At 48.6% G+C, this 26159-nt stretch overlaps 1 long non-coding RNA gene across 2 annotated transcripts in view; it reads left to right on the forward strand.

Moving 5' to 3' along the window:
- The first annotated feature begins 5994 nt into the window (after positions 1–5994).
- Positions 5995–26159, forward strand: part of LOC118686174 (uncharacterized) — a 79161-nt gene continuing 58996 nt past the window's right edge. For both annotated transcript variants that reach the window (XR_004980124.1, XR_004980125.1), the window contains exons 1-2: positions 5995–6217; positions 23130–23234. This is a non-coding gene — a long non-coding RNA (uncharacterized LOC118686174). The remainder of the gene's footprint in view (positions 6218–23129; positions 23235–26159) is intronic.

Raw genomic sequence — 26159 nt, forward strand, 5'->3', positions numbered from 1 at the left:
TAATGAAATTGCCATCAAGGCCCCGTTAAGTGAAATGAGGTTGTAATTGGAGTTGGGCTGTATAAGGATGGGCAGAGGCTACCAGAGCACCCACAGCATGCCAGACACCACGGGCAGTCCTGGCTCCAGTCTCTACCTATGGAGTGCTTCCTTAATACCTGAGAACACCTAGATCTGCCAATGACTCCCATGGAGCCAGAGCAGCCTGGAATCATTGTTCCAAGTTGCCTAAGATCTTCTGGGAAGTGGATATAGATTGTGTGTTAAGAGGCCCAGGACAGAGCCTAGCAATATCTCTGTGCCATTGGCAGATTTCGGGTTCTCACCACATTGGATTGGGTTTCAGATTTTATTCCTGCAGGGAAAGGGGCTGAATTGTCAGAGTGGGGATCAGGTGTCCTGCAGCAACTGGAAGTCCCTGAAAATACCTATGGCTTAAACAGAAATAACTCCCGGTCCATTCTTGAGCAGCTCCAGCACAAGGCATCATGGAGTACCATGGTAAGCTCCCTGCGTTTCCCTACTGTGTCCTGTGGTTGGAGCTTTGAGGGACACAGGAGGTGTCCAGGACCTCAGGGATGGAGTGTTGCAGGTGCCCACAGCACCTCTAATTCCATCACAGCCTCTGTAAGAAAGTGTTCACAAATATCCATGTAAGAGGATCCATTCTGTGGCTGTTCAGGGACACAGGTATCAATTCCCATGCATGTCTGTGTATGGGAAGCGATCTGAAATGCTGGAGAGTGCAAAGGGACATTTGTCCTGGGAACAGCAGAGACCTGGCACCATCTGACAACAGGGTCCTACTTGGTGAAGGTCTGTAGGCACACAGGTTGTGGAATTGGGAGTGGGGCTGCTGCTGAGCCTCATCCCCAATGGGCTCCAGCTGTGAGCAGCAGGTGAACCTTGTTGAAGGTAACAAGCCATGGAGTGCCCAGGGGCACTGACCAATCACCCAGGGAACAGAGGGTGCACAGATGCAGTGCATGAACATGAGGGTATAAAAAGTGGGGCTAAAGAACAAGGAGGACAGATGCCTGCAGCCTTCTGAAGTGACATGATGTTATTCTGTATGGGTTGAATCTTTCTGAGATCCTATGGTGACTGTTTATGATGGCCATCCCGACTGCGGCATATGCTGTGACAAAGGTCTTGGTTCCTGTTCCTTCCCTTATTGTGACCATAGCTCTGGCCTGCTCTGTGCTGGGTTGCCCAGGTGAGAAGGGAATGAGGGAAGGCTGGTTGTGTTCTAAGTCATCCCTGGATTTTTTCCCAATTTTCCATGGCTGGATGTAGTGGAATCAGACCATTAGATGGTGGTGGCCTGTTGTGTTCAGCCAGCACTTGAGCAGATAAAAAATTAATTAGATGTCAGTTACAATTTTCACAGGTAATTACATTAATTCTGATACATTTTCTCAGTCTTTGTCCCAGGATGTCTCACAGTGGGTGCATAGCTTGGTACCAGGCAGGGATGACTTAGCTTGGAAAAGGGCTCTGCCAAGCTCTGTCCAGCAGAACCCGGGTCCCCTGGGGGTGTGAGAGGCAGAGGGTGAAGTCTTGTCATCATAAACCATAGAGTCACTGCTCTCGTGCCTGGACTGTCACCGTGGCCTTTTCCATGGGCCCTGCTTGCTAACCCCTGGTGTTCTGACAGTACTTTGCATCCAGGCAAGCACAAACCACCCCCAGCTCCGACACAAGCCTGGCACTGCCATGGTAACGCAGCAAGCCCCAGCTCCTCGGGAAGATGCAGACTGTTATCGCTTGTGCTTGAATGGGACTGAGCTCAAAGCAGAGCACTGACAAACTTCATGGGAAGCATCAGATGGAATTTAGTAGTCCAGGCAGCTAAGATTTCAGCATGTGAAATAGAGATTTAATGAGAATAAGGTACTTAGCTGGACAAAAAAGGAAATACTCTGGCAAATAAGGGGTTTAAGGCCATGAAGACTTGTCTGCCCTTGCTGGCGGCTGTGCTGGTATGGTGGAGGATCCTGTCTGGTTTTTCTCAGAGACTCACCCTATCCGCAACTGTAGTTTAGGACGTGACCAAGGGTATTCCAAATTAATTTCTTCAGGAGCATTTCTTTGTGTGCACCAGATATTGCTCTTTGGACTAATGTCATGGCTTCTGTTGTGGAGGGAGGCTGCTTCCACATGGCTTCTCTCCTTTTAAAAATGTCTTCACTACAAGGTGTTTGAAGGTTATGAATAAAATGCAACCCAAATTGTTATCATATACAGATTTGCCTGGCTGCATTGATGTCAGTGCTGCTGGTCCAGCCTGCTGGGCCCTGTATCCCTCACAGTGGAGCCACAACTTAGCTCCCAGAAAAGATTTGCCTCCAGGATTTCATTGTATTCCTAATTCTTTCCCCCAGGAGCCCTGTGGTGAGGAGTGGCGTCACACTGCACTGGATGGCCGGCCAGGCCTGGGAAAAGGCTACGGGAGCATGTGGAGAATGAAGAGTAGCATCTAACATCCCCAGCTCCTTAGAGGTCTTTCCAGGAAAATAAATATCTAACCCTGAGTTACAGGGAGGAGCAGCACATTGCTGTCCCTGTCTTACATGTGCCAGTAGTTTCACTGTCCCCCAATTAACAGCAAAGACACTACATTTCCTCCCAGCTTGGCTCTCTTTAATTCCCACACTGGCTCCCATTATGTTAGGTAGAGCTGAATTGAATTCTAGTGCAAGGAATTATTCCTGCCATGGAAGGTGGACTTCATTCTGCAGTTTGTCTTTGCTGCATGGCACTGTGTCACCCTCAGCTGTAATGAGCTTCTAGGATTCATGGATGCATCTGAGGGCCACAGACCTGGGGGACTCTGGCTCCATCAGAGGCGGAGGATGTTGGGTTTGTGTCTCTTCTGATTTTTTTTTTCCTAGATGTTGGGGTTCCTGAGGGTTGTGTAACACTCATCGGGACTGAACTTCTGACTTACTAGAATCAAAGGAAGTGGTTTGATCCACTGCTGCTGTTTGGTGCTCATCTCTGTGTCCCTTCCCTGGGTTTTTCTGAATAAATGTCTTTTACAGGCATGTCAGAAATGAGCATTTTATGGGTAATCATTTTGATATCTCCATCAGACTATTGGTACCCTGTTTCCATCCCTATGGACAACCCCTAAATGGTGGTTTGTTTGGTTTTTTCAGAAATGCTATTAATTTACTTTGCAGTTGCCCTTCTAGATCAGCATCAGGATGCTAAATTAGATCTGACCATACAGAGATTTTGTTTAACCCTTTTGCTCTCTGTTTTCTCCACGAACACAAGCCAGTGCAGTTCGTGCCCTGTGTTCACATGGGGCTGGCTGTTTTATGGGGAGCAAGGCAGGTATCTTACATAAACCAGAACCTCCTCTCCCTGCCTTTGCGTGTTACAGAGCAAATGGCCCACGCACCTGACAAAATTGTGCTGTTTATTTGCAAACACAGTCACTTCCTCTCCAGAACCTGGTGGTACCGAGGGTCAAAGGGAGATGGTTCTCTGTAGCTGTATTTCCCCTGGACAGATGCAGAAGTGAACTTCTGAAGCAGGATGGCACTTGGTGCCCCTTCCCCCTGTGGCCCAGACTGGCCAGGACAGCATGGCACTCACTGCACACAGGCAGGAGGAGCAGGCTTTGTGTGCTCCTGGGCTTCTCCTGGCACCCCCTGTGGCACCCTTGCTGCCTCCCCAACTTGGCTGCTGCCGCTGCTCCTGCTGGAGGTCACTGCTGGATGCTGAGCCTGGCTCTTTGTCACTTCCACTCTCCAGGCAGAGCCTGATGCACTGCTCACAAGGAGCAGCCTCTCCTGACAGCCAAGCTCGCTGTGCTGCTCCCTCTGGACAGGTGATTGATTCGTCTGTAATAGTCTTAAATGGGAGCTGTATTGGGATCCAGGGCCGTCTCCAGATCAGAGAGACAAGGTCTTTAGCAGTAATTGGGCCACCCTGTGTCAGGTGAACTGCCCTGCTTATGGGCCAAATGCAGATGTCACTTGGTGTCACTGTTGGTGGGGACGAGCGTGGCCGTGAGAGCGTCGCCGGTTTGTGGCACAGGTTCCAACCCCACGCCTGGGAGAGCAGATCGTGCCAGCAGTGCTGAAATCATCTCTTGTGACACCACTGGTCACAGATTATCAGAGCTCATAGGCAGCAATGTGGGCATTTTTTTGTCGTATGTTAATATCCAGCTGTGCTCTGAAAGGTGTGGGGCCTCCTGGATTCCTTGTTCTGGTGGCTCTGCCTGTGGAGGAGCCTGACAGGTGCTCTGGTGACAGCCCCGGCCTGGGTCTCACACAGCCATGCTGCAGTTGAATGTACAGCAGCTTTTTAATGGTATTTATCCTTTAAATAAGTGTTCCGCTAATTGATAAGTGACAACAAGAGGACACTGTGAGGTGGAAGCAGTGCTGACACTGGGAGAGGTGCTGGTTTTCAGGAATAGTGGCTTTGCAGGGTTTTGGGGTTGGGTCTGCACCAAGGACATTTCCCTGTAGCCCTTTGCTGCAGCCCTGTGGGATGTGCTTCTGTAGAAACCTTCCCAGATGTCTTTGTCCAAGACACCTGAGCTGGCTGTCACCCTGGCTGGCTGAATTTGGGTCGATCTGTGTGTACAGGAGTGTAGTTAGTTCTGCATGTATGCAGAGTGACATAAATTCATCATGTTACCTCATATACCAGTCTGAGGAATAAAGTTTTCTGGCTTCTCTGGTGGGTGCTGATGGTCACTGTAGAATCTTACTACAGTCAGTCTAGGCTGAAATCCTGGGACTGATGAACTTTCTTCCCTTTGATCCCAGGATAGTCCTAAAATCCTGCTTTGTTTTTCTTATCTAAAAGTCTTCTGACCCAGAAGTAAAACAAACACCTGACTCATGGAAATAGAGAGCTCTGGGCTTCGGTGTGATGATGTACCCCAAGCAGATCTGTGGGGTTTAAGTGGTTTGTTATGGCATGATGATAACTATTTATACAGAGGTTTACAAAGGTATTTTAGTAGTTAGGTCCCAGGAGCTGCCCTCCCCTGGTTCATTCAAAAAATAAATCCTCTTGGTTTCAGCTTTCCAGGAAAGTGCTCAGTGATCCTTACCTGCTCCTGCCCTACCCCTTTTCCTTGTTGTTTGCCCACTGCATCACCCCCTTATCCTTTGTTATCCACACTGCTCTCTCTTCTCTGGATCCAGCCACCAAGGTCTCGCTGGGCTTGCCTGCTGCACATGCTGCTCACACTCAGATGGATGTAGGAGCTATTTACTCCCATTATTCCTTTGCCAGTTGTGGTGATTTTTTCAGCTCCTCTCATGGCTGACAGGCCGAGCCTCTGTCAGTTCAGGAGTGTGACATAGATAATGCAAATGGCACTAACGAGGGGAAGTCCTCATCAGCTGGAGCTCTGATTCTCTCTGGTCACTTGTTCTTGTTCCTTGGGCTGTAGGCAAGGCCAGTAAGTAAAATATACCTTGGAGACAGGTTTTGCTGTGCCATGGCTGGCATTCCAAGTGCTTCCCTCTGAGGCCTGGGAGCACTCTCCTAGCTGCAGCACCGGGTGGGCAGCAGGCTCCCAGTGAGCACACGTGCTGCTCTGGGCATTCTTGGCACCCTCCCCAGGCCCTGTCTGCCCTTCCCAGTGGCAGCAGGCTCTGGGGCACCCGAGTAATCCTCTTGAGCAGACAGACACCTGATCAGCGGGTCCAGGGGGTTTTTATGCAGGCTTATATCCCATGAAATCTCCCAGTTTTACTTTAATTGCTGTTGGCAACATGTGGTCTCTGATAAAAAACATATTTTCTGTCGAGATTGCATTCATCAGTTGGGCTAATTTTTCCTGGCCCTCCACCCATCAGAGCTTCTTTGGAAAGGGAAACAGCAGCTTGTGGGTTAGCGGATGCCAGGCAACTGAACAAAAAGAGAGTGAGAGGGGGAAAAGCAGCTCTGTGCCTGCTGCAGAGCGTTTGCACAGAAAGCCCTGGAAGGGTTCCTCTTGCCCGGAGCCCTGCCGATCCAGTGCATGCTCGGGTGGCGGGATAGGGAGCATGTGGTCCGTGGGCTCCGTGGCCAGCGTGGACCTGCACTCGGAGCCCGGGAGGCCCGTCGGGAGCCGCTGCGCAGACAGCTTGCACGCCTGACACGCTGCCAGCACCAGAAGCTCGCCGGGTATTTCTGTCTTGGCAGATGCACGTTCTGTTGTAAAGGTCTGTTCAGCTCGTGCCTGCCTCATTCCCAGGTAATGCTCAGCACAGCCTTGCAGCAGGATTTTGCAGCAGGGGCTTTTCCTTGACACTGGGAAAAAAGAGGGGATCTGGTGTCTGATACAGCTCTGGGTGGATTGCTGTCAGGATGTGGTTTCCCAGATGTGCAGCTCCCAGCTCTCCATGCCAGCAGCTCCCAGGCTCTTGTGGGAATGCTGTGGGTGACCCTGTGTCTGCACGTGTTTTAAAAAGAAGACAAGAGGAAGAATATTTGGTGGGTAGGCACACTGCCACTTGCTGAGAATTGCTGTGTTGGCTTAAGCTACCCCCTGGATTCTTGAGAACTCACTCCAGAGGTAGCAGAAGTGGGGGGAAGAAAAGCAGTTAAAAAAAATGGATTAGCATTAGTTTTGAAGCAAAGCTGAAATGTTTGCAGGGTTTGCATGCTGGTCTCCATATGTCTCTTTTCAATTGCATGTGCTGGAAGAAAAAATGGCAACGTGTAAAGGGATCTGTTAAAATGGAGAGAGGGAAGCGCCATGTGCTCAGAGGCTGCGGGAAAGAGCAGGGACCACCCAGCCCTTCCCTTCGAGGAAAATGGATGTTGTTCTGAAGTCCCTAACTTGGGAGTAATGGCTATTGGTTTCATGTGAAGCAGCATTCCTGTGCTTTCCCATGTCTGAGGAATGGAGGAGCAAAGTATTGTAGCCGTCTGCTCCCTAGCCCTGTGCACCATCCAGACCGTTCAGTGAGGAGCTGGGAGACAAATAGCAGCCTCCTCCCTTCAGAGGATGGCTCCCACAGCCCTGCCTGCCTGTTTTTCCAATGTTTTTCATTCCTAGATGCAGACTGACTCAGCCCTGTGCTAATAAAGGCCCCTTTCTGCCCAAATGCAGGCTTCCGTCGTGTGCAGGGGATGGCAGCGCTCCTGCTGACTCTGGGGAGGGCAGGCCTGGGCCATCTGTCCCTGCCGCTCCCAGAGCCACGCACACACCACATCCCGCATATCCCTCCCACAAACCGGTGCCGCTCCTTACAGCAGTGTCTGTGGTTCCTGAATGGATTTATAATCCATCCAATACGGTACATTTGGAATGTGTTACAAAAAGGACAGATTTACAGGAGACAATCTGCCTTCATGATGATTGCATATTGTGGCATTTCTAGTCCATATGGATCAGTAAGACTTGGATAGCAGGCATTTGACCTTCAAAATCATGCAAATGTGAAACCAGACTTCCATTTTTTACAGCTGGGAAAGTCACAGTGTAGCTTCTTCATCTGATTTGGGAGGCATTGATTAAAACACAGTTTGACTTCAGAAATTACTGAGATTTTCATACTGCCTTTTTGCAAAGCCGTGGCTCTAGATCTTTCTCCCTCCTTCCTCACCCCTCTGGCTAAGCCTGACTCATTAACGCCTGTGACTCAATTGATCATTTCAGAGAGAAGTTGCTAATTTGGAGCCACAGGCTAACTCTAAACAAGACTTTAAACCTTTTTGCTCCCGCCATAGTTAATCTGTGATAATAACTCCTGAGAGCCTCTGAAAAGGTCTGAGTGTGGCTTTCTGTCAACAGCATTAGGGAGCTGTACATTTTCTCACTGAGAAACCTTGGCCATGCCAGATCCAATCAGGATGTTGGGAGCAGCATTAGCCTCCTGGTTTGCAGAAGAGCTCCCTGGGTTGCAGAGAGGTTCTGCTGGGGCTTTAGGATGGTTTCATCTGGGCTCACAGTTCTTGTGTTGCCGTCGTGGTTTGCTGAGCTGGGCTGGGAAGGAAGGGCTCTTGGCTCTGCCCAGTTTAAGCCCCAGGTACTCAGCCTGGCCAGGGCTGCTGTGTTTGCCTGCTTTCACCACCCCTGCACCTGCAAGCTTTGTCTTGCTGGTGGTGTATCCTCACAAGAAATCCTACCCAAACTCCTTCATTTAAATCATTAGGTTTGCCCAGTTCCTCCTTTGTCAAGTTAAAAAAACCCAAACCCAAGACAGCTTATCTTTCACAGTATTTTGGCTAGAGCCTGAAGATGCAATTTACTTGTTACCACATGGTTCCACAGAGCTGTCTCATGCACTCCAGAAGGAACGTGTTCGGGCTGACATGAGAAGAATCTATCCTGGCACAGGGCAAAGGGAGACCCGGAGATGCCCAAAGCATGTGTGGCTTTAGTTTGTCTGATTTTCCAGTGACTCTGTGGGTTTGGATTGGTAATTCTGTGAGTTTCCTTTTTTGATGTTTTCCCCTTTTTTCGCAGTTCCTCCCTAGTCCTGATGCATCTACAGAACTTTATGCCAACTATATATGCTTCACACCCTTGTGCAGGGACAGCCATGGCAGGGCTGGTTCTGCAACTCAGGAGAGAGTGTATCCAAGGCTGGGGAAAGAGGGAAGGGTTTTATGTGGTCTAGTGAAGTGTTTAAAAAAAAAAATTATGTTTCTTCAGTTTTAAAATTAACTCATGGACAGAAGTTTCTGAAGTTTCAGTAATTTAGTGGCCATATGCCACAGAACTGTTTCCTGCTGTGAAATCTGTCATGGACAAAGAATTGAAAACAGAAGGAAAACCTACACTAATATCACCAGCTCTGTGGAGAAGAAAGAATGAGTCCTAGGCTCTGGACACTGGCAGTCCAAAGCATTAATTAAAGGTCAATGTCTGCCTTTATCAGTAAAGGAGCACTTGAAGGAAATGTCTTTCCCCAGCAGAAGCAGGGGGCCCAGATATTGCTGTCAGCTGGTTGTTCCCCACAAACAGAAGCATGTAGTTCAGGGTACACTCTGCAGCAATACCTAAGGCACGTGTACTTCACTGGCCTAAGCAGGCCTGGGGATCTCGGCTGCTCCTTGAGCTTCCCTGACACAGTCTTGGCAAATTAAAAGGAAGAGATTCCCCCAAGACTGTGCAGACTTTATCCCAGCACTCATTTACCTGGATTTACCTTGCTTTATGTTCTTAACAACAGACTTTTCCTCTGGGTCTAAATAATTCTGACAATGAGTTGGAGAAGGTTTGGGTTGATGGGTTTTCTTTTTTTTTTTCTTTCTGTGAAGTCTTTTTAGAAGAATCGACCAGGGTATGACTGGACAAAAAATAGGAAATTATAAGATTATTTTCTTCTGCATTTTCTTATTTATGTCACATTTTGAATGGCACAATCTATTTTTTGTTGTGGATTGAAGCAAGCAGTTGTTTTTTTCCTTAGTTCCTGTGAGCTGGCAAGTGCCACTATGCCGTGCTCTCTGTTCCTGCCTCCAGGGCTCCGGTCTGGCGCTGCCAGGAGGGACCGGTTTGCCTGGCACCAGGCCTGGGAAGCCTTTGCCCAGCTCATCAGCACCAGCCCCGGACAGAACAGGGAGCTGGCAGCTCCTGCTCCTCTGCACTGAGCTTCAAATGGGGGGTAAAACCAGGGGTGGGGAGCTGGCCTAGTCCCCCTGTGCCCCCACAGAGGGGCATTTGGGCAGGCAGTGTCTGCTTTCCCATTCCTGTGGCACCGACACATGGGTTGGGCATTCAGCTCATCATTGTGAGAGAGCAAGTAAATCAGGGCTTTTACAGGGAATATTCTGTCCTCAGCCACTCACTCTCATCGTGTCTGTTATCAGCTACCACTGACTGGTAAAGCAACAGACCTTAAAGATAATGATATTTGCTGGAACGTGTTTGTCAGGCAGCCAGCTTTCCTCTTACAGCAGCTTTTATTCTCCCTAAAGCACTACTTGTGCTTAACTCCTGCTGCTCCTGCTCTCCCAGAGCTGTTCCCATTCCCACAGCCCCTGCATCAGTGTCAGCACAGCAGACCTGGCAAAGCTGGGCAGGGCTGGAGGAGTCCTGCAAACAGCCTTTCCAAAAGCTGAGGCCAAGTGGACACGCCAAGTGCTGTGTCTCATAGTCATAGGAGTTGCTGGTTGCAGTGTTTATTCAATGCACAGGTATCAGCTTTTACGGGAAGAAGTGTTTGGATACCTGATGAAATTTACTGAAACCCTGTAAACAGAAACTTAATTTTTTTCTCCCTCTCTGTCTGGGAGAATCAAATCTTTGACTTTTGTCTGCCTCTTATACACACACAGAGATCCATCTATTTTGGGGCTCTCAGCAGGCTGTGGCTCAGTCACTACTATTTTGTGTAAGGACATGGGTCAGTCACCGCCATTTTGGGGCAGGCTGTGAGTCAGTCACTGCTATTTTGTGGCCCTCAGCCATCTGTGGGTCAGTGGCCGCCGTTTTGAGGCCCTTAGCAGAGTGGGTCAGTCACTGCCAATTTGTGGCCCTCAGCAGTCTGTGGGTCAGTCATAGCCATTTTGTGGCCCTCAGCCATCTGTGGGTCAGTGGCCGCCATTTTGGGGCCCTTAGCAGAGTGGGTCAGTCACCGCCATTTTGTGGCTCTCAGCAGTCTGTGGGTCAGCAGCTGCCATTTTGTGGCCCTCAGCAGTCTGTGGGTCAGTTGCCGCCATTTTGTGGCCCTCAGCAGGCTGTGGGTCAGTCACCACCATTTTGGGGCAGGCTGTGGGTTGGCCACTGAAGCGGGAGAGATGTGGAAAAGAGGATGTGAAGATGTCAGCAGTGGAACAGGGTGGGGCGTGGTGTCAGTCTCAAGCTGCAAACAGTGACAGGTACTTCAAACTGAGCACCTCCAAAATATTGTGCAGATTCAGGTAGGTTTCTCATTTCTTAGCACATCAGGCTGTCTGCCTGTCCCCTTTTCCGGGGCACACATGTCACACTTTTTAAGCTGTCCTGTATATATGTTGTCAAGAGAGTTACTCTGCTAGGGCAGCAGTGAAATCTGATCTAGCTCTTCAGTTGCAATTTTGGCTTTTGTTTCCTCTGAAAACCTGCTCTATCTCTCTCAAAGCTCTCCTCAGGCATCTAAACATTCTTCTAAGTACAGTGGAAAAGGGATTCTTTGAGAAGAGTTCCCTGGGCTGTGATTCTCTGGAGGAGTGTTGCTGGCACTGTTTTCCACACTGGTACCAGCACACGTCCAGTTGGCATCCCTCACAGTGCTGGGGAACATTGAGAGCCAGGATCGGTCTCAGGGAGAGAAACTGAGCTGCTGGTGTGGATAGAGATTAACCTTTGGGTTAGTGTAGTGTCTGGGCCATGCTAGGGAGGGAAAAAACAGTAATTTTTTTCAGTGCTTAACTCCCTTCTGCTGGGCAAAATCTACCTTGGCAAATTCTGACTACTTCTGGCTTCACAAGTGTTTGTACATTTTGGGTGGCTGAGTTTCCATGGAAATTCAGTGCACCCATCAGGTTCTGAAATGGCTCCACGTGCAGTCTGGATTTGAGAGCAATTGTTAGCTTGTCTTTTTTTTAATGCCACCTTTTGATAGAATTGGCCCATTCTCCTTGTAAGTTATGGAGGAGCAGTTTGCTAAGTAAGCAGACTCCAGAAGTATCTGCCCTCCACACAGGTACATTTACAGGCATTGTAGAAGTCACTGTGGGAGAAGCTGCAGGACTTCAGGGTTGGTAATGGGGACACTTCCAAGTGTTCATGTCTGTTTCTGAATAGCTTCAGAGGAGCTGTTTGGTTCCAGTGGGTGAATCATCTCCATTTTTAGAAGAACCTTAGTATATATTTATGTAATCTGCCTTTTAACAAATCCTTAATTTTGTATTTATGTGATCATAACAGCACCAAAGAGATCATAACAGCACCAAACAGATCATAACAGCACCAAAGGAGCCATTTTTTTATTGTCTGCTTTGTCACTCCTAGTAGACTTCCATGAGGGATATTTTCCTGCTTCAGGTTGGTGTTTGTGCCTCTGAAAGTCAAGGGACCAGCAGTGAGGCTCTCAGTACAGTCAAGACCACTACACCAAAGCTGGGCAGGGAAGGGCTCCTCCTCCTCCTCTCCCTGGCTGTGCGAAGCTGCTGTGCAGGCAGATGGGGTGTCTTGAACCAGCCCTTGCTGCTGGGTTGGGTTTGAGATGTCTGAGCTGTTCTGCTGGAGCCTGGGCGGGGCTGGGGCTGTGTCACTGTGGGTTAAAGCCCATCCTGTGAAGACCCCCCTTCCCAGGCCTCATTCCCTGTTCTCCTGCCTATTACCTCCTAAGCATTGTAATAACTCGGGTAAACTGCCGGGACAACAACGCCGTCTGGAGATCCTGCATCTGCCTGCCTTAATCAGCTTCCTCCCTTGAACAAGAATTTAAATAATGAGTCAATTAATGTTCTCAAATGCCAATGAGATGCAGAAGAGATGGGTGGAGGTGGGAGCAGTGTGAGCTGTTCCAGCACTGGATTTTATGAGGAGTCACACACTAGAGCAGCCAGTTGATCATGTGTCCCACACAGATGTGCCCACCTGGCACTGCTCCTGCTCCCCATGCCTGGCTCAACAGAAAAGGCCCCTTTTCCACAGGACTATGCACCTTTCTGCACAGGGCAGATTTATCAAACACCCACAGGCAGCCAGATGGTCTTTCCATAGGGCCTAGTAGCTTTGTTTACTAATGGGGGCCTTAAAAACGCAAAAGAAAGCCCAACCTCAATCTCCTTCCTTCATACTGAGGATCATTTAATTCATCCCTGCAACCTGCACAGATTATTTTGGCAAGCACCTAATCTCTTGATTGTTGCTTTGACTTCACCTGTGCTCAGGCAGCACTTGAACTCTTCTTACCACATTTTGCTTATTCTGAACAGTAGCAATAATTAATAATAACTAAATTAGCACCATAACTTGTGAGATTTCCTTTTGTTTCACAAACTAAATGCAGGCTGGTAGGGCTGAGAAGGGATCTGATCTATAAAAATGGCTGGAAGGAAAACAATGGTTCCTAAATTTTAGGTATTAACATTTCATTTCCTCCTCTGCCTCTCTTCTCCACAAAAATAATTTTGGTTGCTTTTTGTCCTGCAGATGACTTACGTAATTTGTAATCCTGTCTTGAGCAGGACCAGACAGGTAGTGTGGAGCACATGTTGCCTGTGCTCCTCTGACTCACTGTTTTGTTATTGCTGTAGCAGTGCCTGATGGGGCCAAGTAATGTCCTTAATGTCGTGAATGCTGGAGCTGTACCAGCTGTAAACACTGCTGGAGCGCCCCGTGGCTGGGGAGATTTGCCATCCCTAAAGAAGAGAGGATGGCTGTTCCCTTGCCTTTGGTGGCAGCCTCCCGTGCTGGATGAGCCTGACATCATCCTTGCTTGTGACAGGAGCAGGAGCTGCATGAGCACGTGGTGCACAGGGGTGAGCCACGTTTTTGTCAGTAGTTCCTGTTGACCCCCAAAAGGAGTCTGCTGGTGGGGTGCTGTTAAATCTGAAACCTCCTTCACCCTTCTGTCTGTGCATAGACACTGGCTAAAGGCTGTTTTAGGAAGCATGGAGGTAAAGGCCAGGGGATGGAGCTGTGCATCGTGACTGCTTCATCAGGTCCCAGCAAACCTCCCCTTCAATTATTCCTCTGCTGGTGAGTTAGAGAAGCCCAGTGCAGAGTTATTCCACCTGACAGCAGCAGCAGAGCATCCAGGTAAATAAAGATCACAGCCTGGTTGAGAAATGAAGTTGGACCTCAGTCAGATCTAATCAGGGTTAGCTCACCTAGAAACTTACCTGTCAGCGTGTGCCGGACTTGGATACTTTCCCTCCTCCTGGTGAGTTGTGAACAAGGATGTGAGGCTTTGGTGGGGGCTAGGATGAGGATTTGCTGCCGTGCAGAGTTGCAATGGGGCCAGTCCCTTCAGAGGAGTCCCTCCCTGGGTCTGTGGGAGAAACAGGGACACACCAGGGCCTCCAGCATTTGAGTTTTTTGGTATCCAATGGCTTGTGAAAGCACAGACCTTGCCAGCTTCCTCTCTAGTAAGTAACAACCTGTATGTGGAACACATTATCCCTGTCTGTCAGGAGCCCTGCCTAATTGCAATGGGAAATGTAATGTTATCCTTTAACTTCGCATTTATGAAGCAATTTGCACTGGAAATGGGGACTGTGTGATGGCCTTTCAGAAAGGAGCTGCAGAGCTGGAAAACACACACAATTTAATAAATGACACATCCAATTGTGAGGCAGAGGAGGAGCACTGGTTAAATATTCCCTCGTTTGCTTGCCCTGCGTGTGGAATATGCTGCTGTGGAATAGGCATCAGTTGTTACTGCAGCCTTTGAACTCATAGGGCAGGTGAAGCCTGGGTGCTACAGCAGCTCTGCCAGGGAGCCTGATTACAGCAAAGAGAGGCAAATTGCTCTGGCTTGGATATTTGTGTTTGGTCTGAAACATGTTCAAAGCATGCAGGGCTTGCTTCTAGAGTAGATTAGAATGTAATGAACTCCTGATGAAGGTTAGAGGAGCCAAGCATGCCCACAGGTTGGTCAGGCTGCCCCAAGGCCATGAGCTGGGCTCTGTGCTCTGCAGTGGGAGCATGGAGCTCGTCTAGGATTTCCAGTACCACTTCCTGAGCAGAAAGTGCCAGATGGATTTCCTGCAGTTAGGTAAAGCAGGTGTTTACTCAGGTTCTGGTCAGCAGAGACAGGGGCTGGACAGGCTGGGAGTCCAGAGAGCATCTGCAGGGTTGATGACCTGTTAACATTTGTGCCCTCGCGCTTTGTCCATGTTTTCCATCGTGCTCAGCATTTCCCATTAAAGGGGAGTTGGACATCGCTGTGAAACTGCCAGTGACTGAATATAGATATGTGGTGCTTTTCTCTCACCTGTCTGTTTCACCCTCACAGTGGCTCAGCTTTCGCTGCCTCCCCTGCTTATCTCAATAATTTGTGAATTATTTGAGGCTTTCAGAAATGCACTTTGCATAGCCAGTAGCCAGAGGTGTTATTTCTACCAGGATAGATTTTCTGTCTCTTTTTCCCCTTTGTCTCCATGTGTCATTCCAAGGCAGAGTGAGTGATACACTGTGCCACAGCTCGGTGGATTAGTCACTGACCTTTTGCTGGGGGATTCTCTTTGATGTAATCTCAGTTCACAATGGAAGTGCAGCCGCTTCTGTGCCCGCCAGTGACTGTGGGAGCTGGCAGGCTCCTGATGAGTTTCTATGTACCCTTCTGGGAATCTCTGCTCTTTATCTATGGCCTTGGGTCCACATTTTTACTAAGTGTTGGGGTTGCTGAGGCAGGGCGAGTGCAGGAGGCTGCTGCTGGGAATGTTGAGAGGGGAGGGACTGGTTCAGTTAGGACTTAGCGAGCCCTGCTGCTCTGCTTTGGTCACTGGCACTGCACTGCCAGTGGCAGCCCAGAGCACTGGGCTGCACATGACAAGGTGTTTCTCTGCAGCTACAAGTCCTGCTGGCCAGGGGATCTGAGTGTCTTTTGAGGAGTAAGAGAACAACTCAGATACAATCAGAATAACCTGCCTTATCATGCAGCTTTTCTTTCCTTCATTCAGAGGCTTAAGATAAACCCTTGGAAGAAGTAAACATGAAAGCCATGTTCTTGAATGCAGGCTTAGGGGCTGTTGCTGTGCTTGTGTGGCATTTCCATTGTTTTGTCACTGCAAAGGAATGTGTGGAAAAATCCACCTGTTTACTTGAAGCCAAGTGAAAAAGTTGGCACAAGTTCCCTGTGGGATTTGAGGAGAAGAAAGGAGAGCTATAGTGGAGAACTTGTTGCCAGAAGGTGGGCCTCCATCACTAAACCAAAGTCTTGTGCTCCAGAGTGTCCCTGTTGCAGTGCAGGACAGGCCAGTGCTGGGCTGCACTCCCACAGCCTTAGGGCAGGAGGCATGGAATTCATGTGAGCTTGATGGGGAAGGCAGACATGGAGAGTGGCATGGGGCTGCTTGGACTGCTGCCTTTGTGCAGTGTCACTGGGGTCCTGGAAACCGGAAACAAGCCCAGCAGCATCTGCAGGGGTCTTTAAGGAGCAGCTTTCTGTTTCCTGTTGAAGTACAGCAGAAATTGGATGCAAGCTTCCTGGCCTTTTCTTCAGAATGGTTTGTGAATGATTCTGTTTGTGAATGTTCCTGTGGCTGTCCAATACATTGTTAATTAGCCATATATATCCATAGTGACATGTGCAAAAGCTTTTTGTGAATTGTAAATACACCTCTCACTGGCTGCCTAAGTCACACAGGCATTTTGCAAATATCTCCCAAAATAATTTCTGAGCATCTCTTCCAAAGGGACGTTGAGCATGGGATTTGCTCCCTTTGAGGAGGAGCTGTTGGAACTGTGATTTATGGACTGTGCCTGCTGAAGTCCAGGGATCAGGAACACACTTGAGAGGTGGAAGGACAGGAGCAGAGGGCTGGCCTGACCATCAGGTACATTAATGGAGGGCAGTCTGTCATGTCACTAATGATGGCAGTGGCACTTCATTATACTGCTGTAGTACCTGTAGCTGGTGCTGAGGGAGGAGATGCTCTTTGATGTGTCAGTGTAACCTCTGTGCCACAATGCTCTCAGGATACCTCACTTAGCTGAGAATACAGGATTTTCCCCTGAGTATTGGTCCTCCCTTCACTGATTTGGGTTGGGTTTTCTGTTACCCTTGTGGCTTAGACAACTGCAGGTATTAAAGGGCCATTCAATGAGGTTCAGCTAGCTGGAGGGGCCTTTGGAAAACTGGGACAAGCAAGAGGAAGCTGGGAGTCCCTGTCAGCTGGCCGCAGCACAGACTGCAGAGCCAGGGGTGAGTTTCTCTACTGGTGGAAGAGGTTGCATGGCATCAGGAACCTGAGTCCTGTGTCTGCCTATGTCTGGAGGCTTAAAAGTCCCAGGGGCTGCTGTGCTTTTGGAAAACCTAGATAGAAGATCCTGGTGCTGAGGTGAAAGAGGGCAGCTGGCTTAGCTGTAAAATAGTTACAATGGCAAATGTATCTCAGGTGAGCTGTTGGAGATCTGCAGGTACTGGAAGTGTCCTTTGTGCATGGCTTGGGGTACCATATGCCATTCAGTAAGGGCACAGTTGGTGTGCTGGTGACCCACATCCAAGGTGGAGGGTATGGAATGAAGAGGTGACAGTGGTTGGGGTCCTGTCTCTCCATGTCCTTGTGTTATCTGCCCTCTTGGTGAGACGTTCTATCTGCAATATTACTAAAGGTACAGATATGCCCACATCTCTTGCTCTTTTTGTGCCCCTTGCTGTTAACCCTATTCAGGAGTTAGTTTTTAAACAGAGCAGAACCATATACTCCTTTTCCTATTCAAAGAGGACTTCTGGTTAATGGTGCTTTATGGTTATTAATAGTAAATCAACAGTGTTTACCTCAGCAGGTTCGACTTCCTTTTACTACCTGACATTATTTTGGTAGGAGAGCTTAGGCCAGTAAAAGGCAAAGAGTGGCTGCCTTAAAGGGAATGGTTTAGAAACCCCTCAGATGCCAAAATGGTGGCTATGTAAGAAGCTGCCCAAGAGTCAGAGCAGCCTGATGGATCCCTAGTTGGTGGGCTCTAGTTCCGTGTTGTCTCCGGTCCCTCTCATGGCAGGTGAGCTCCAGCTGTGTGTCCAACTCTGTCCCCGGGCTGATGTCACGAGTTGCTGTTGGATATTGCCTGAGAGCTCCATCACTGCTGTACTCAGCTTTGGGCTCTAGAAATGTGCTGATGGTCTGGCTGGGTCAAATGTTAGCGTTCAGCTGAAATCCAAGGGAACAGCCTGGCTTATGCCTTGCTTGCTGTGTTTCCTTTTCTCTGCAGAGATCTGTGTGGGCAGGTTTCATGTTTGTGTGCTTTGTGCCTCTGGGCTGAGACCTGGGCTCTCCGTCACTCCTGAAATCAGCCCATGCGGACAGCAGATTTACAGGGGAGCTCTCCCAAGCTGAGCTGGGGCGTTTTAGGTTTTACTGTCCCCTTTGGCTGCTTCTCTTGTGCGTGATATGTGGAGGGGCATATAAAGACTGGAGATTAAAAAAAGGAAAAAAGTTACCTTTTCTATGTGGGAATAAATCCAGAGGCAAGTGCTCCTGGTGTGTGGGAGGAGGGCAGGGCCAGGTGGGCCACAGGAGCCACAGCGCTGAGGGGAGCAGGGCTGCCCTCCTGGCCTGCGAACGCAGCATCAATGGACCATAAGTGCTCCTGCAATGGCACTGGATCCGTGGCAGCTGTTTGTTCAATGTTTCATGCTTTTAGCCACATCTGTTCCAAATGAGTGTTAATATTGCAGTGGCATCCACTAAGGATGGGCTCTGTCAGCTCTGCTGAGCGTCAGGCTGACCCTGGTGACAAGGAAAGAGCAGTTCAGCCCATAGTGCTCCCTCTCCCTCCACCCCCCGTATCCATCTTGCCTGGCTCCGCTCCATCAGAACGCCTTTCCTCCCCACCAAGGGGGGAAAAGGGAAAACTAAGGCAGTGATTCTCAAGGAGAAAGATTGCATTTATTCCTAGCACCCTGTCCAGCAATGTCAGATAACAGTTTATTCATCCCCTGGCCCCTGTATGACATTGAAGCATATCAACAGTGACAAAAGTATATTGAATAATTATCTTGAAATTAATACATTATCCCAAACTTAAATAAATGTCATCTGATCAATATATCTTGGAATGGAAAGGGAAGAGAATGTGAAGGGCATCGCTTCATTATTCATTAATTTTAGAGTAATGTAGGCAGATGAAATGGTTATTTCAGAGCACTGCTATTATACTCACTGGCATTTTAAATAACTCCCAAGATTTAACAGTATATATTCCCTTGTCGAAGCAGCTTACACTTGTTAACACTGTGGGTTCCAGATTTCTCTGCTTGACGGTGCCAGAAAAGACCAGAAATACTGTTCCAGCCCCTTTTTTTTTTTTTTTTTTTTTTTGGTTTTTGGTTTGTTTTTTTTTTGTTTGGTTGGGATTTTTTTTCCTCTCCCCTTTCTGTTTCTTCTGTGGTTTAAAAGATTCAGTTCCACCCTCACCAGTACAGCAGATGCTGGGATCAGTCCAACTGAAACATCTGGGCATGACTGTTGAATTCCTGGGAATGAGAGGTGACCCCATTTCATCCATATGTATGGCTCTGGCTCAAAATCAAGCTGCTGGTTGCAGATTTCTCTGTGAGGAGAAAATGGAAGCAATCTTGTGCCTCCTGGAATCAGGATCAATGCTTGGACTCTGGCTGGCTTTCCCCAGGAGCAGGCAAGGTGAGATCCTCTGGTGTGGCCTCACATGGGTCAGACAGGTGCTCACTACAGACGTGCCCAGGGACCTGGTTCTGGCCTTTTCTCTTTTCAGGGGCCACTGCAGAGCTACAGGGACCAGCAGGAGCCAGTCCAGGGCACACATCTGTAGGATTATAACAAAACCAAGAAACCATATTGGCAGCTGCTGTAAAACTGCTTGACAGAGTTGAACTGATTAACTGAGAATTCTCAGCTGAGAATCCAGCCTGGTGGAGCCTAGTACCTGTGCTGGCACATGCAGAGCATAGCCAGGACATGGTTTTGGTTGGAAGTTACAGCTATTTGGGAACAGTAGGGATTGGATGGCAGGGCCTTAGTGAAGTGAGAGGAGAGGCCACAGGCAGCCCCAAGTCTGTACTTAACTCAGGCACCTGTGTGTCACAGCTCTGCCAAGCCCAGTCCCATGTGGGATTCTCCTCGCCCAAAGGCCAGAACATCACAAAGACCATCTTAGATCAGTGTGACAAAAGCCCCAGCCATGCTGGTGCCTCCTTCCTGTGTTGGTGCTGCTTTCACACTTGCCATGAGTGTTTTCCCCTGCTGTGCACCCTTCCTCCCACCCCTCGTGGGCTGCAGTGCCAGGTGCACACAGGTTGTGTGAAGTTGGGGCAGATTTGAACTGTGCCCTGCCTCTGCCTCACACCAATAAATGTCCTCTCCTGCGGTGCCCAGGGACACGCACGACACTTAATGACACCCAGCAAGGTCTGCAGTGCCAAATGAACTGGGATTCTGGGAATGGATTATCTGTGCCCAGCTCAGAGGTACTGGAAATGCATTATCCAGTGTCTCAGGCTCATGGCTTGGAGTAGGGGTGGGAGAAGAATGCACTGTCAGTAATTTACTTCATAAATTTAACCTTCCAGCATATTTTGAATAAATCTTCACAAGTGTCCTGCATGTCACACACCCTGTTATGATTTTGACATTACTCATGACCTGTGTTTCTCCTTCCCTCATCTGTGGCTGATTTCATGCAAATTTACAGTCAAGTTCACAACTGAATATGCTGGAAATTCCAGCTGTTGCTTGGTTTAGGGTAGTCACCTCTGTGGTTGGTGTTTTATTTCCCCTATGTGGGTCTGTGTAGGGGAATCACCTTGTTCGTCCTCTAGCAGAAATCAGCCCTTTTTTCTTTTTTCCCCCTATGGCTTCAGCTGATCTTCAATCTAGCCAACATAAATATTTTCTCTACCAGGAAATACTAACTATATTTTTCTCTAGGAAAATAGTAAAACAAGGTGTAAAGTTGAGAGGTGCCATAGTGTGTGTGCATGTGCTTGTGCAACTGTGTGTGTGTGTGTGTGTGTGTGTGTGTGTGTACTGGCAGAATGTTCCAGCAACCTGCATGCTTTACTTAGAAGAACTGAGGCATGTTCCTGTGTGTGAAAGGAGAGAAAATTATTTGTTTCTGTGGGGAACAGAGTGAGGGGGTTAAGGAAACAATTGCAGTGACACAGCAGAGTGGTGCCTGAGATGCTGATAAATTGAGGCCTTTTGGAAACATTGAGGCACGCATGGAGCGCCTGTCACCGAGGCATGCCAGGCCCAAGAGTATGCTGAACCAATGTGGGTGTGTTTCAGGACAGAATATCCAGGGACAAATAGAGTGAAGAGCAGAGCAGATGAGGCCTCAGAGCAGGATGCGCCCTCTGCGTGACACACAGTGCAGCAGATGCCGTGGTGTGTGCGGAGCAGCAGCACAGCACCCAGAGCCCTGCTTCCCAATGCCCTTGCTTTGCCTGGCCCTGCCTGGGAGCTGCAGTCACTGCTGGAACATCTGTGTTTATTTTGCATGACAAACTTGTTCCTGGGCTCTGACAAAACGCGTGCTGGTCTGGGACTGGGGTTTGGGCTCCTCAGCAGAGCTGTGCCATAGTGCACGGCTGGCCCTGCGCTGCTCTATAATACATATTACATTACTTCATCCATAGTTAATGACAAGTGTGCTATATTTTTAATCTTTATAGCTTTATTGTGTGCAAGTGGTTTTAATAATTGGTGCTGCAGGATGGTTACTTCCCAGAATTACCCTGCAAAATTGCTGTGTTTTCAGCCTTCAGTTGCGCAGGTTGTAAATTATAAACTTGGTTAGTAATAAACTTGGCTCCCTCTCACTGCTCTGTGGAGATGCCAACCTGTAACAACAGCAAAAAGATAGATGCTGGCAAAAATTCCTCCCTGAAGCTATCCTCATCCTATGCGCATGGCCTGTGGGGCAAGGAGGCCCTCTGGTAACCCCTGCTTATGCATTGTGTGTGTGACCATGAGCAGGAAAATAACTGCAATGAGACAGAGATAGTGGTAAGGAGCGTAGGGGCTTGGGGACTCCCTGAACCCCCCCACCTCCTCCAAGACATTCCTCAGTCTCCTACCCACGTGGAGCAGGAGCACTTCTGCCAGAATTGTGATAAACAAGGCATGTGGTGTCCAAATGCCTCTGTTGGTGTCCTGAGCCTGCACATCCCTGAACTGGGGCTCTGGAACGGGGTTGCACATGACTGATGCTGGGACTGTAGCCTTGTCTCATGTGGAGTCTCTGCTCATCCCATCTGAGGGCTGAGATTAGGGTGCTGCCCACCAATGCAACACACATACTGTGGAGCCTTGGGCCAGCAGAGCATTTTTATTTAAGAAAAAGAATACAAAACTGGGTGAAGGTGTTCTGGAGGCTTCCTGTTTCAGCTGGCTCATTCTGTTTGACATTTCTCAATTCTCTCTTTCTGGGCACGTCCCCAGCAGGATGATGGTAGTGCCTCCCCTTCCCCTGTGCACTGGGATGGTGAAGACTGTGTCCCTCCCTCCTGTGCTGCCTTGGTTCCCAGTTTCCACCCCCAAGAGCTGGGGGCCCAGGTGCTGGGGCAGCCCCCCAAGCCCCACACACACAGTCCCCAGCATCCCAAGGAATGCTGTGAGCGCGGCAAACACACAGTGTCTCTCCGGAGGTGCAGCTCTGGGATGGCCTCAGGTAACAGCAGCTCCTTTGATCGGGCTTGTTGCCTTCAGCCTCCAGCTGCTGGCAACGTTCCGCTGCCTCTGAAACCCTGTTCACCCGTGGGCAATATCCACCTGCTGCCATCCTCGGAGCCAGGCAGGGGATGTGAAATAGGCTCCTGGAGTGCCTGCAGGAGTTACTGGAATAGCTGATGATCAGCCTGCAGGAAGATGGGAGTCTGGGGGAGGGTGTCAAGGGCCAGGCAGCACTTTGAGCAACTACACAGCCTGCAGAAGTGAGCAGTCCTCAGCTGGGGACAGGCTCTAGTCCTACCAACCAGCTCTGCTTTAAAGCAGCACCAAGACCTCCCTTAAATTACTGGATTTCTTATATTTTGGCTTGGGATGAAACTGTGTCATTGTCAGTGGCATTTTTAAGCCTTACATGGACACAATGAAGTATTAATAGCTGTAGCAAGACAAGACGTAAAGAGGTAATTCATAAGAAATAAATCACTTAATGCTTTCAGCTTCTTTACTTCCCCCAGAAACACTGAAGACATGTGGGGTTCCTCATAAAAACATGTATCTTTAAGTCCCCTGGTAATAATGGGTGCAAACGTTTTTCATTAGTTCCCTAGCTTTGAGGTGCAAACATTTGGTTTTCACCCTTCACTCTGTGTGGGGCTGGTCAGCCTCCAGTTGCTGGGAAGTGACTGACTTTGCAGGGGGCTGTGCATTTCTAGGGTACTTGTTCTCTGTGGATACAACTGAATTGGGGAATCTTGATTGTTTGACCAAGGTGCTTCAGCGCATGTTTAGCTTGTGTCTTTGGGGGCTCAGGCACCTGTTAAATGAAAGATTTTTCCTCGTGAAATGCTCGTTTGAGCATTTTCCTGTGACTTGGCTAACTCTGCACCATTCTTTTGCTGGCATTGCAGTGCCTTGTGGCCCAGCTGTCTCCTCTGGATCTCTGGTGACCCAACACAGCCACAGTGGACCTGCCAGGTGACAACCATGAGGCACAGCAGGAGGTGAAGGCTAAGGTAGGAGATGTTCAGTCTTTTTTACACATTGAAAACATTGAAAGACAGTTACCACTGAAGCACACAAACACATGCAAACACTGCGATTCCAAGTGCATTCAGGGACATCCACCTTTCTTCTGATGGCTGGAGCAGAACAGCGATCCTGTTTGAGCAGTGTTGGACTGAAGAAATTAAGGTAGGAGGGAGGGGATTTAAAAAGAAGTAAAGCAGCTTTTTTTCTGCGCGCGTGCCTTTGTTGTCTCCTTTTGGATGCTGTGATTTCAATTTTACTTTGTGTCTATTGCCAGTTCTGCAGAGCACCAGTTCACTGTGAGCACTTGTCGCAATGTGTGTGATTTTTTACTGATGGTGTCCAGTTTGTTTCAGTTAACATATTTGTGGGCAAAGATTTCATTCAGATGTGTGTTCAAGACCACCTGATTTGATAGAGGCTTTGAGCAGGGTATAATCTGCCTTGTGGAGCACATTGGGGGGGTGCCAGGCTGGGTGGGGAGGTGCCTGTGCCCATGCTGTGCTCAGCCAAGAGCTGCTCTGCTGAAGGCTTTGAGGGAGTTCTCCTCACTAATTAGTCATCCTGTCTGAAACAAATAAGATTATCACTACTTTTTGTTGAATGTTGAAATCCCAATTATGGCTATGCTTGATGGAGGGGAGAGCAAGTTCAACAGTCCTTGTTCCCACTGTTCAAGTGTTCACTTTAACACAAGCTGTTGTGTGTTTGAAAATCAGCGTGTTAATGTTGTGTGTGCCTCACTCCTCTGAGAGCAGCTGCAGTGCCTGTTTCAACCAGTGCACAGTGTTCCTGGAACTGGGACTTCTTTGTGACATGAGGGGTTTGCACCCCACACCCTGTAGGCTCGTGACAGTCCTTCTAACAGTCTGTGTGGGTGCGGTGTCTGGGAGAGGAGACCTTGGGAAATGCCTCTTGGGAAAAGCCTGCTGTTAGTGAGGTGCTGAATCACACGGGAATTGTGCAGGTAAGGCTGGAGGTACACCCAGGGTGGGGCAGGGGCACAGCCTGAGCACAGGCTGTTGGAGCTGAATGTGCTGAGCTCAGGACAGGGCTGTGGCACCTGCTGGGCTGCCTAAATCAGGGGTCATGTCTCATTTACCTTTTGCAAAGAGTTTAAAGAGACAGAACTGAACAAGGTCCCTCCTAAAGGGAAGGTGTATCAGCTTAACCCCAAAGTCAGCTGTGAGGTGAATCTGGTCTCAAATACTGGGACACGACAAAGCATCATCCTTAGAAAGTGCACTTTTCCTCTGACAGAATGCAAATTAGTTAATAGTTTCCAGCAACCAAAAATGTACTAAAGCATGATTTGAGCAGGAAGGAAGCCACCAGCAGTGCTGCCACCTCTTTGACAGCTCTTCTAATCACCATAGCTTTATCAAGAAGTGTTAAGTTGTATTTTTTTATTGATATTTAAGAATAAATTCTTACAACATCATCTCTATAAAAGGTTCATCACAGACCAAATACCACTCTAACCTTTTAAGCTTCTACAGTAAAAACTGTCGTCTTTATTTATCTAAGTTTGGGAGAGATACAAATGTAATCATAACCCCCAAGGCAAAATTTTATGGCAGTTTTCAGAACTCCTCTCTATAAAAACTACTCAAAGCTACCAACATAAAAGCTCCCAATAAAATTTGCTTTCGATCCTAGTCATAAAACATGAATTTTTTTCCCTGGTCCTGGAACTACAGGTGTCCAATTGGCAGCACTGGTCGCTGCTGGATCCCCTGGCAATGTCAGGCTCCACGTATCTGTTGGGTCAGGTGGGCAAGGAGGGGCTGCTACCCCTGAGCTCTGCCTTGGCTTATGCCAGCACAGCCTGTGGGTGCCTGGTGCTGTGCCTGATGGCAAGCGTGGGCACAGGAGGTGTGGTTAGATTGTGGCTGGGGCAATTCTGAAGGTGAGCAAAATCTTTGGGCACGCGAGGAGCTGTAAAATAAAAAGCTGAAAAAGAACATCACAGGCAGTAACGTAGAACACAGGACTCTTTCCTCTGTTGCTTGGCTGTTAAAACATTGGGGATCTGCACTTGTTTGCAAGACTGGTGGCCCTCCAGGTCTTATTTTGGTGACATAGGAATCCATGCACCAGAGGTTGCCTTAATTAAAGATTCCTTACAGTTATTTGCACATGCAGTGTTAGCAGTAAGTAAAAAACCCTTTATATACATTTAGCTGAGAAACCTAATCTGGACCCGTATGCCATGAGGTTGGGCTGGGGGGACCCAGGCCGGCTGTGTTCTTGAAATGCAGTGCAGGAATAAATCTCTACAGGCTTTAGTGGATTCCTAGCAAGTAAAGCCTCACACTTTATCAGCCTAGAGTAATTTGCTTTTGCTGTGCAGAGTGGATTTAACCCTGCTACCTCACTCTGGATGTTTTCTGTTCAGAGACCTGAACCTGTTCTTCTGACTGCAATTAGGGGAAAATCTAACATAGCACAAGGCTTCTGCTGGTAAAGGAGAGCAGAGACAATTCCTAGATGTGAAATAACAAGCACAGCTGCCTTCTTTGGGGTACACACCTCAAAGCATCCCAGAAATGTTATGGTAAGTAAGAACAATGTGATATAAAAGTGTGCTTGGATGCAAGTATTTTTCTGAGGCAAAAATACTATTACGTTGATTTCTAAAGCTGCTTTTTTCAGAAGGCTGGAGGTGGTCCAGAAAGCCTCTACCTGGCAGCCCACATCTTGTGTTTGCAGGCCTTGGCCTTGCTTGTCATTCTAAGCCCCCGCTGCATGCTCTGACTGTTCTATGCTGGGAAACATTATGTGGTTGCTCGTCTCAGCTGATGGTCCTTGTGAGGAGGGTGGGAAGCCCATAGCCCCATCTTTGGGAAGTTTCCTTCCCATGGTACTTCCCAAGGGCTTTTTCCTCCTGACTCCGTGTGCTCCTCTGCAGA

Source organism: Molothrus ater, chromosome 4 (assembly GCF_012460135.2).
Source record: "Molothrus ater isolate BHLD 08-10-18 breed brown headed cowbird chromosome 4, BPBGC_Mater_1.1, whole genome shotgun sequence".
Lineage (NCBI taxonomy): Eukaryota > Metazoa > Chordata > Aves > Passeriformes > Icteridae > Molothrus > Molothrus ater.